This window comes from Jaculus jaculus, chromosome 10 (genome assembly GCF_020740685.1).
Source record: "Jaculus jaculus isolate mJacJac1 chromosome 10, mJacJac1.mat.Y.cur, whole genome shotgun sequence".
NCBI lineage: Eukaryota > Metazoa > Chordata > Mammalia > Rodentia > Dipodidae > Jaculus > Jaculus jaculus.
The window spans coordinates 34,708,936-34,716,820 of NC_059111.1; the positions used below are offsets into that span (position 1 = coordinate 34,708,936).

General features: G+C 40.6%; 1 non-coding gene across 1 annotated transcript; it reads left to right on the top strand.

The window, feature by feature from the left end:
* Nucleotides 1-3,917: 3,917 nt before the first annotated feature.
* Nucleotides 3,918-4,110, top strand: LOC123464333. The gene has a single exon (XR_006639554.1). It is a non-coding gene; the product is annotated as a U2 spliceosomal RNA (small nuclear RNA).
* The last annotated feature ends 3,775 nt before the right edge of the window (nucleotides 4,111-7,885 follow it).

A 7,885-nucleotide genomic window follows, 5' to 3' on the forward strand; every position in this document is an offset into this window, starting at 1 on the left:
TGTTGACACCAGTAAACTTTTAAATTAGATTTTTTTTTTTTCCAAGTAAGGTCTCACTCAAGCTCAGGCTGACCTAGAATTCACTATGTACTCTCAGGGTGGCCTCGAGCTCTTGGAAATCCTCCTACATCATCTGCCTCCCTAGTACTGGGATTAAAGGCATGCACCACCACACCTGGCTCTAAATTAGAAATTTTAAGACACAGTATTTTAAGCCACTTTCAGAGGAATTTCTATCCATTGGCATTTGCTGAAGTTGCTGAGATCTTCAACTTGCTTCTCATGGACAGAGATTTTTTTTTTTTTTTTTTTTTTTTACCTGATTTGTGTTTGCTAAGTAGTCAACATACCACACATGCCTAGAGAAACTATTTACCTTGTAAGCCACATCTTGTGGAATCTTAGAAGACAAAACTAAAAGAATTCCAAGTAGTTTGTGAGTTAGTTTATTATTCAGGGTTCCCTAAAGGAACAGAACTGGTAGAACGAATTATATTAAAAGGGAATTAACTGGATTAGTTTATAGCAATCCAACAATAGCAGGCTGCATAGCTGAGAGTCAGGAACCTGGTAGCTTCTCAACCTATGAGGCTGGATGCCTCAGCAGTCGGATCCAGCACTAAAGGCCTGGAGGCTTTCTGGGGCGATGCTTCTGTTCAGTCCATGCTGGTCTTCAGTCCACACTGGAAAGCAGCGAGCAGAAAGCAGCACTGGCAGCCAGGCAAGAGAGTGGATGCTTTCCTTCCCAGAGCTTCTTTAAATAAAGACCACCCCCCCTCAGAGAGGGGCTGTCCACTCTGGGGGAAGGGCACACCCTGGGTGAAGGATTCCTCCTTTGGTTAATCGTTCCTGGAAGCAACCTCAGAGACCCAAATGTGACCAATGTCTGTGGAGTCCTAAACAGATCAAGTTGACACAAACCTAACCATCACAAGTCCACCCCTTGTCAACTTGATGCCAGACCATATCTCCTTATGTCATACTTAATTTTCAAATGAAGATAGTAACAAGGTCATAATTCCATCTAACACAATGTAACTATCCCTCATACAACTTGGAAGTGCACAATCTCCCCCCTCCCCCCACCATACAAAGCAAGGTTCCTTGAAGAATGCTCAGTATCTAGTATAATAAGTCAAATATAAAATTTAAAAGGGATTAAGTAGCAATATGATCTTAATTAGTATTAATTACCTAATAGAAGAATAGAATAACAAAATCATCTTAACATTGGTATAGATATGTACAAACAGTCTTAACAAAGTAGGACAGAAACACTCATGGCAATTACAGTCCTCGGTTTTGTAACTGGTCACATGGCCTACTTGATTATGAAAGCCATCCTCCAATGAGGTCACCTTCTGATGAGCATTAACATGGGACACAAGTATCTTTATATCCTTTTCCCATTCAGAAAGTTCTGTCCACATACACCTTCCTCAGGTGTTCTTCTCACCAATTTTCCAATTGTGCTCTTTCCAAGTACAGGACCATCTGGCTAAACTACTGGCCACAGCCCATGAATAAGTGTATAACCACACACCTGGCCATTTTTTTTCCAAGCAAATTGCACGACTATGAATACTGCCTATATTTCTGCCCATGGTGAAGACTTTCCTTTGCCACAGTCCTTCAGAGTTGTCCCAGAAAGAGGCTGTAATGCTGCAGCTGTCCACTTCTTGGAGGTGCTGGCATAACACACTGAACCATCTGTAAGCCATGCCATAGTCTTCTCCTCTTCAGCCTATTGATCATAGGGCACACCCCATGACGCCATAGGTGCATGCTTAGGGACAGAAGGCATTGTAACAGAAGTAGCAACCATAGGCATTTGGGCAACTTTCTCATGTAACTTACATGTACCTTTAGGGCCTGTTTGAGCCTGATCACATTGCATAGTAACTTTATGGCCCATTGTCAAGTACTAAGTTTCTATTAAGGCCCAATAGCAGGCCAAAAACTGTCTCTCAAAGGGAGAATAATTGTCTGGAGATGATAGAAGAATCTTGTTTCAGTATCCCAAGGGCCTCCACTGTTATTCACCTATGGGGACCTGCTAAAGGTTAGAAACTGTTGGGAGCTATGAACCAAACCTTGGCCATGTTAACAGAAACCACCATATAGCAAGTTAAGTTTCTACTTCCTCACCTAATACTCAGCTACCAGAAACAAAGACTGCCATATAGCATGTTAAGTTTCTACTTCCTCACCTAATATTCAACTACCAGAAATAATGGGATCATACACCTGGCTAAACACTCCCCCATTCTGCTGGTAGCTGATGAAGAAACAAAGGCATTGCAGTTTAACCAGTAACTCTGTGATCTTTGCTCTAACTATGTCCCCTTTCCCCTACAACTCCTTGCCCTGACCACATCCCCTTCCCCCTATAACCCTATATAAACCTACATGTAAGAATAAACTCTCAAGGCCTTGACACACACCTGGCATGGTCTCCTTCTTGTGTCTGTTTGTCTTTTTTCACCCAGGTTAGCTTCTCCTCGAGTCCTTGTTCAACTCCCTGCTGGCTGGGGCAAGTCACACCTGAATGTAGGTCCCAAGGTATGAAGTGTGAACTGGGCGTTGCTCAAATGGACGGCCATCCTCGCCATTGGATAGCCACCCCACCAGGGTGAGTGAAGATCTGCATAAGATCACTACAGGCAATACACTTGTAAAACAGATCTACTCTGTGGGCACCACAGAAGAAACCCACCTGTGATACAGACCCGCTAAGGTAAGACAAGCGACGCAGACTTCTAGACAAACCATTTAAGACTAGTCACAAGACACAAGAACTTTGGGTTTTCTTTTTGCTCTTCTTTTCCTCCTTTTACTTTTGGTTGGTGACATCACATGGAATTGCAACATAGTGACAGGGCAACTGAAGCCTCATGGCCAGGGCTACTCTCTGGCATTGGCTGAAGGCCCCTAGCTCCCTGTGTAAATCCCAACAGCCTGTTTGGGCGTTGGCAAAGACCTCCTATCTAGCCTCTCTTCCTATCAACAAAACTGGGTACACAACAGTCAGTAAATGCTCTTAGAGCAGCTGCTGGTTCTTAAAATTGCGGTCAGGCTCATATCAAGCCCACCGGGGAATCCCCCATGCTGGTTCTCCGACCGGCAACGTTGCCTTTTGGTCTTGCTGTTTCTCCTCTTTCCTTTTCTATCATGGGACAGACCCTAAGTAAGCATAAATTGTTGAAGGGCTTAAAACTTCTCTCAAGACACAAGGAACATAGGCTAAGGAAAAAAAAAAAAGATTTAACAAAGAGTAAAAAGGAGATAATTACCATAGTAAAAGATATTTTAAAAGCATAAGGAATTGAGATTGCTTCAAGTTCTTTAAGCAAATTTTTTATTTTATCAGGAGGATTTGTTATTTTTATGTATGTGTGTCTGTGTTTATGTGTGCTCATTGTGCTTGCTAGTTGTATCATGTTTGTGACTGTTTGTGATTATAGAGATGAGACAGATGCAGATGGCATTCCTTTCTCTTCTAGAGAACCATTTCAAGGAAATCAAAGACATAAGCATAGAAATTAAAAAGGAAAAGTTAAATGTCTTTTACAGGAGTAAATTTGCCAGATATTTGTTCTAGGTCAAGTTCATCTTATATAAAGGATTATTAAAAACAACAAAACTTCCTCTAAAGAGGTAACTTATAATTTGTCAGATATTTAAAAAAAAAAAAAGATTGTCATGTCCTGTTACTTAAAAGGAGGAGGCAACTGATCTGACTTCTGAGCCAGCCTACCTCAAGATAACAACACAGTTTGCCTTAGTTACTCCCAATAAAATCATTTCCAAGTGTGTTATTGGTAATAATGATACAAAATTGTATTAAGACTGCTTTCTTTTTAGTAATAGGATTAATCAATTTGGTGTAATTTTTTAATAGCCTTATAAGAAAGATAATCACTTCTCGGCCTTTGGCTAAGATCAAGTGTAGTATCTGTTCTTATCAGTTTAATATCTGATACATCCTCTATCTGAGGACAATATAGTAAAAGGATTTTTGGAGCTCAGAGTTGGAATAGGAACTTGCTCCACCCACTCCACGCATCGACCTGGTATTGTAGTAGTACCTCTAGGAACAGTGCACCCCCTTGGGGGAATAAAAAAAATTAAGAAAGGGAAAGATAATTAATGATGGGGTGAGATGAATTGATTGAAAGAACTGGGAAGGAATTTTTCAATGATTACTTGTTAAAAATGCTTTTTGAGTGGTACTTAGATCAGAATGTTAAAGTATATAAATAAAGGTGTGTAGATGTAAAAAAAAAAAAAGAAAAAGAAAAAGAAAATTTCAGGCCAAACCTAAACACCATGCCTAAAGTTAAAGGTTTTAAAATGGTTTACAAACTTTAAGAAACAAACAAACAAAAAAACTAATTTTCAGGCTAAAGTATGTTGGAATAGCTTGCTTAAGTTTTATCAAATTTAAGTCATAGGTAAAACATAAAATTGTTTTATGTTAATAAAAATTTCTGTGGTACATAAAATCAATAGCTATCAAGTTTAAGCCAAAATCATTGGTTGTCAAGTAATGTTTTTTTTTCAAAAAAATTATAAAGGGTTATATTAATATTTACCTAGCTCAGAAAAGACCAGATTCTACTCTATTGTATGTAAAGTAACTGTCTCATTTTTGGCACCATGATAATATTTTGTTAGATTTGGTTAACTTACATTCAAAAATTCTAGCTATACAGAATAGTCATCTTGATTTTGATGCTACTAAGGCTGCTAATGATTTATTTACTACAATTAAGTCTGTGTTGCCTGGCTGGGACTCTCTAAGTTCCATAGGCAGCTTTACAGCTGGGAGAGTTTGCCTTTGGCTTCTCTTATGCCTATTGCCTCTTTTCTTCAAGTGTCTAATGAAGTCTATTGTAAATGTTTGAACAGAGGTCCAAGCTATACACTATAGGACATGTCCTTGGCTCTCTCAGACTTTATCCTAGTTCTCCCTGAATTTTGTCCAGCTGGTGGCCAGAGATGGATAAGAAGGGAGAAGGAGAATCTAAAACAGAGAAACCTGCTGGGTCAAAAAGCACTGAGGATAAGGTAATCTCCACTGTGATGGGCTAAGCTAACAATGGTACTTTACGACTTTTAAAATGATAGGTTTATCTTAACAGGTGGTCAGAGGCCAGAGGCCCCCACAGCATAGTGTTTCTGGAATTCCCTTAAAATGGAGATTTCTCCAGGACCTTAGAAAAATTAATAAGGCCATGGTACCTATGGGAGCCCTACAACCAGGTCTCCTCATTCCAGTAACAATTCCTACAGGATATTGTAAAATCATTATTGACCTAAAGGATTGCTTTTTGTGGTAAATTTTAGAGGCCCTGAAGATAGTGGAGGCTACAATTCTGAGCCAAAGGGCCACTTTTATCTCTTAGGAAAAGCCTCTTTGTCTGGTCATTTGTGTCACTGACTTTACATCCACTGGGGTGTTCTGGCAGGAGGGGCCCCTCTTCTGGGTTCATTTACCTGCTTCACCACCCAGAGTCCTTACCCCTTACACCTCATGGGTGGCAGAGTTAATAAAAATTGGACATGATCAAAGCAAAAAAAATATTTGGTAAGGACCCTGATAAAATTATTCTACCCTATTCCACTCCCCAAATACAATGGTTAATACAAAATGATGATGAATGGGCAACATCTTGCACCTCTTTTCAGGGACCCCTTGATAACCACTGCCCCACTAACAAACTTCTCCACTTTCTGAGATTTCAGCCATTTGTTTTTCCTACATTAACTTCTCCCTGACCTCTTCCCTATGTGCCCCTAGTTTTCACTGATGGATCCTCTAATGAAGTGGCAGCCTTCACTATAGACAATCAAACCACTTCCCTACAATTCCCATTCCACTCTGCTCAACTGGTGGAACTTTTCACTGTTTTACAGGTTTTTGAACAACTTCCAAATACCTCCTTTAATCTATATACTGATAGTGCTTATATTGCTCAATCCATCCCCCTGTTAAAAACTGTACCATACATAAAACCCACCACCAATGCTACCCCTCTGTTTTTCTCCATCCAACAATGCTTACATTCTAGGCAACATCCTTTTTATATGGGCCATATTCGTGCTCATTCTGGGCTCCCTGGGCCTCTAGCCACAGGCAATGCCATGACTGATGAAGCCACCCAGTTTGCTTTCCTTGTTGAGGCCAAAGCAGCTCACTCTGTACATCACGTTAATGCTCAAACCTTGTGTCTTCTTTTTAAAATCACTAAGGAACAAGCTCGCCAGATAGTCAATGCACAAACTGTGTCACCCTCCTACCCATTCCTCACTTAGGCATGAATCCTAGAGGTTTAATTCCCAGTGAGATCTGGCAAGTGGATGTAACATATTTTCCCTCATTTGGTAATCTTAAGTACCTCCATGTTACTGTGGATACCTTTAGTGGATTCATTTTTGCGAGCCTCCATGCTGGAGAAGCTTCAAAAAATGTCATTGCTCACATACTCAATTGCCTTGGTGTCATGGGAAAGCCTCCAATTATTAAAACTGATAATGGTCCTGGATATATTGGAAAAAAATTCCAAAATTTCTGTCATCGATTACAAATTAAACACATTACAGTCATACCATACAATTCCCAGGGTCAAGGAATTGTTGAGTGAGCCCATCAAACTATTAAATATACCATCAAAAAGTTAAAAATGGGAGATTTATACCCCATAAAAGGCTATCCAAGAAATATCCTTCATCATGCCTTGTTTGTCCTAAACTTTTTAACTCTTGATACTCAGGAAAATTCAGCTGCTGATTGCTTTGGGCACACAAATACAAAAACACCTTTGCCAAAGCCATGTGGAAAGATCCTTTAACTTTAAAATGGAATGGCCCAGACCCAGTACTCATTTGGGGCCCAGGATCAGTATGCTTGTCTGACACCAAAGAAAATGCTGTGAGATGGTTGCCAGAGAGACTTGTAAAACAAGCTGATGATCCTCCAATGACATCTCACATATCCAGGGAAGAAACACTTCCCTGAGAGAATCTCCTTTTTTCCTGACAGGATGAAGCTGGAAGGACCTGTACTTATCTTAATACTCTTACTCACAATTGGACCCGTTATTATAATTAAAATCATGACTTTTATATGTCAACAGATTAAAGCCATTAAGATGCTGCTTTTACAGGTCCATTATCACAGACTGGAGCTGGCGGATTGAGGTGTTGCCACTGAAGACCTGCCACCTGCAGTTGTCACTCTCCCTTTATCTTACATTCTGAACTTATTTACTATACCGCTGTCCTCTACACCTCTGCTATCGCTGCGGTCTACCTGTCTGGGCCAAATAGCTGACCCTCCTTTAGAGCTACATAGGATTTAGACCTAGGCATATCAGCTCACAATAAAGTGAGTGTGATATGGGCACCAACATGGGTGCGAGGCAAAGCACCGCAAGGGAAGGTCCCTTTCTGACCGCTTCTGAATTCCCTGAGAGAAATACCTGGCTTGCATGGAGGTTGGTACCATAACTGTTATCACGAAGGCCATGCCTTGCTCTCACATAGGCCCTGCCTTCCCTCCCCAAAAGGTACCAAGGGCCAAAGAATATGGGAAAAAGATAACCCCATGGAAGGAGTTGGGTCCCTATTCACACAGTTGGTTAATGCCCACCACTGCATAGAGAGCCTCCCCCTCTTTTTGTATAAAAGAAGGGAGGAGATGTTGGGAGCTATGAACCAAACCTCGGGCATGTTAACAGAAACCGCCATATAGCAAGTTAAGTTTCTACTTCCTCACCTAATATTCAACTACCAGAAACAATGGCATCGTACACCTGGCTAAACACTCCCCCATCCTGCCAGTACCTGATGAAGAAACAAAGGCATTGTAGTTTAACCAGTA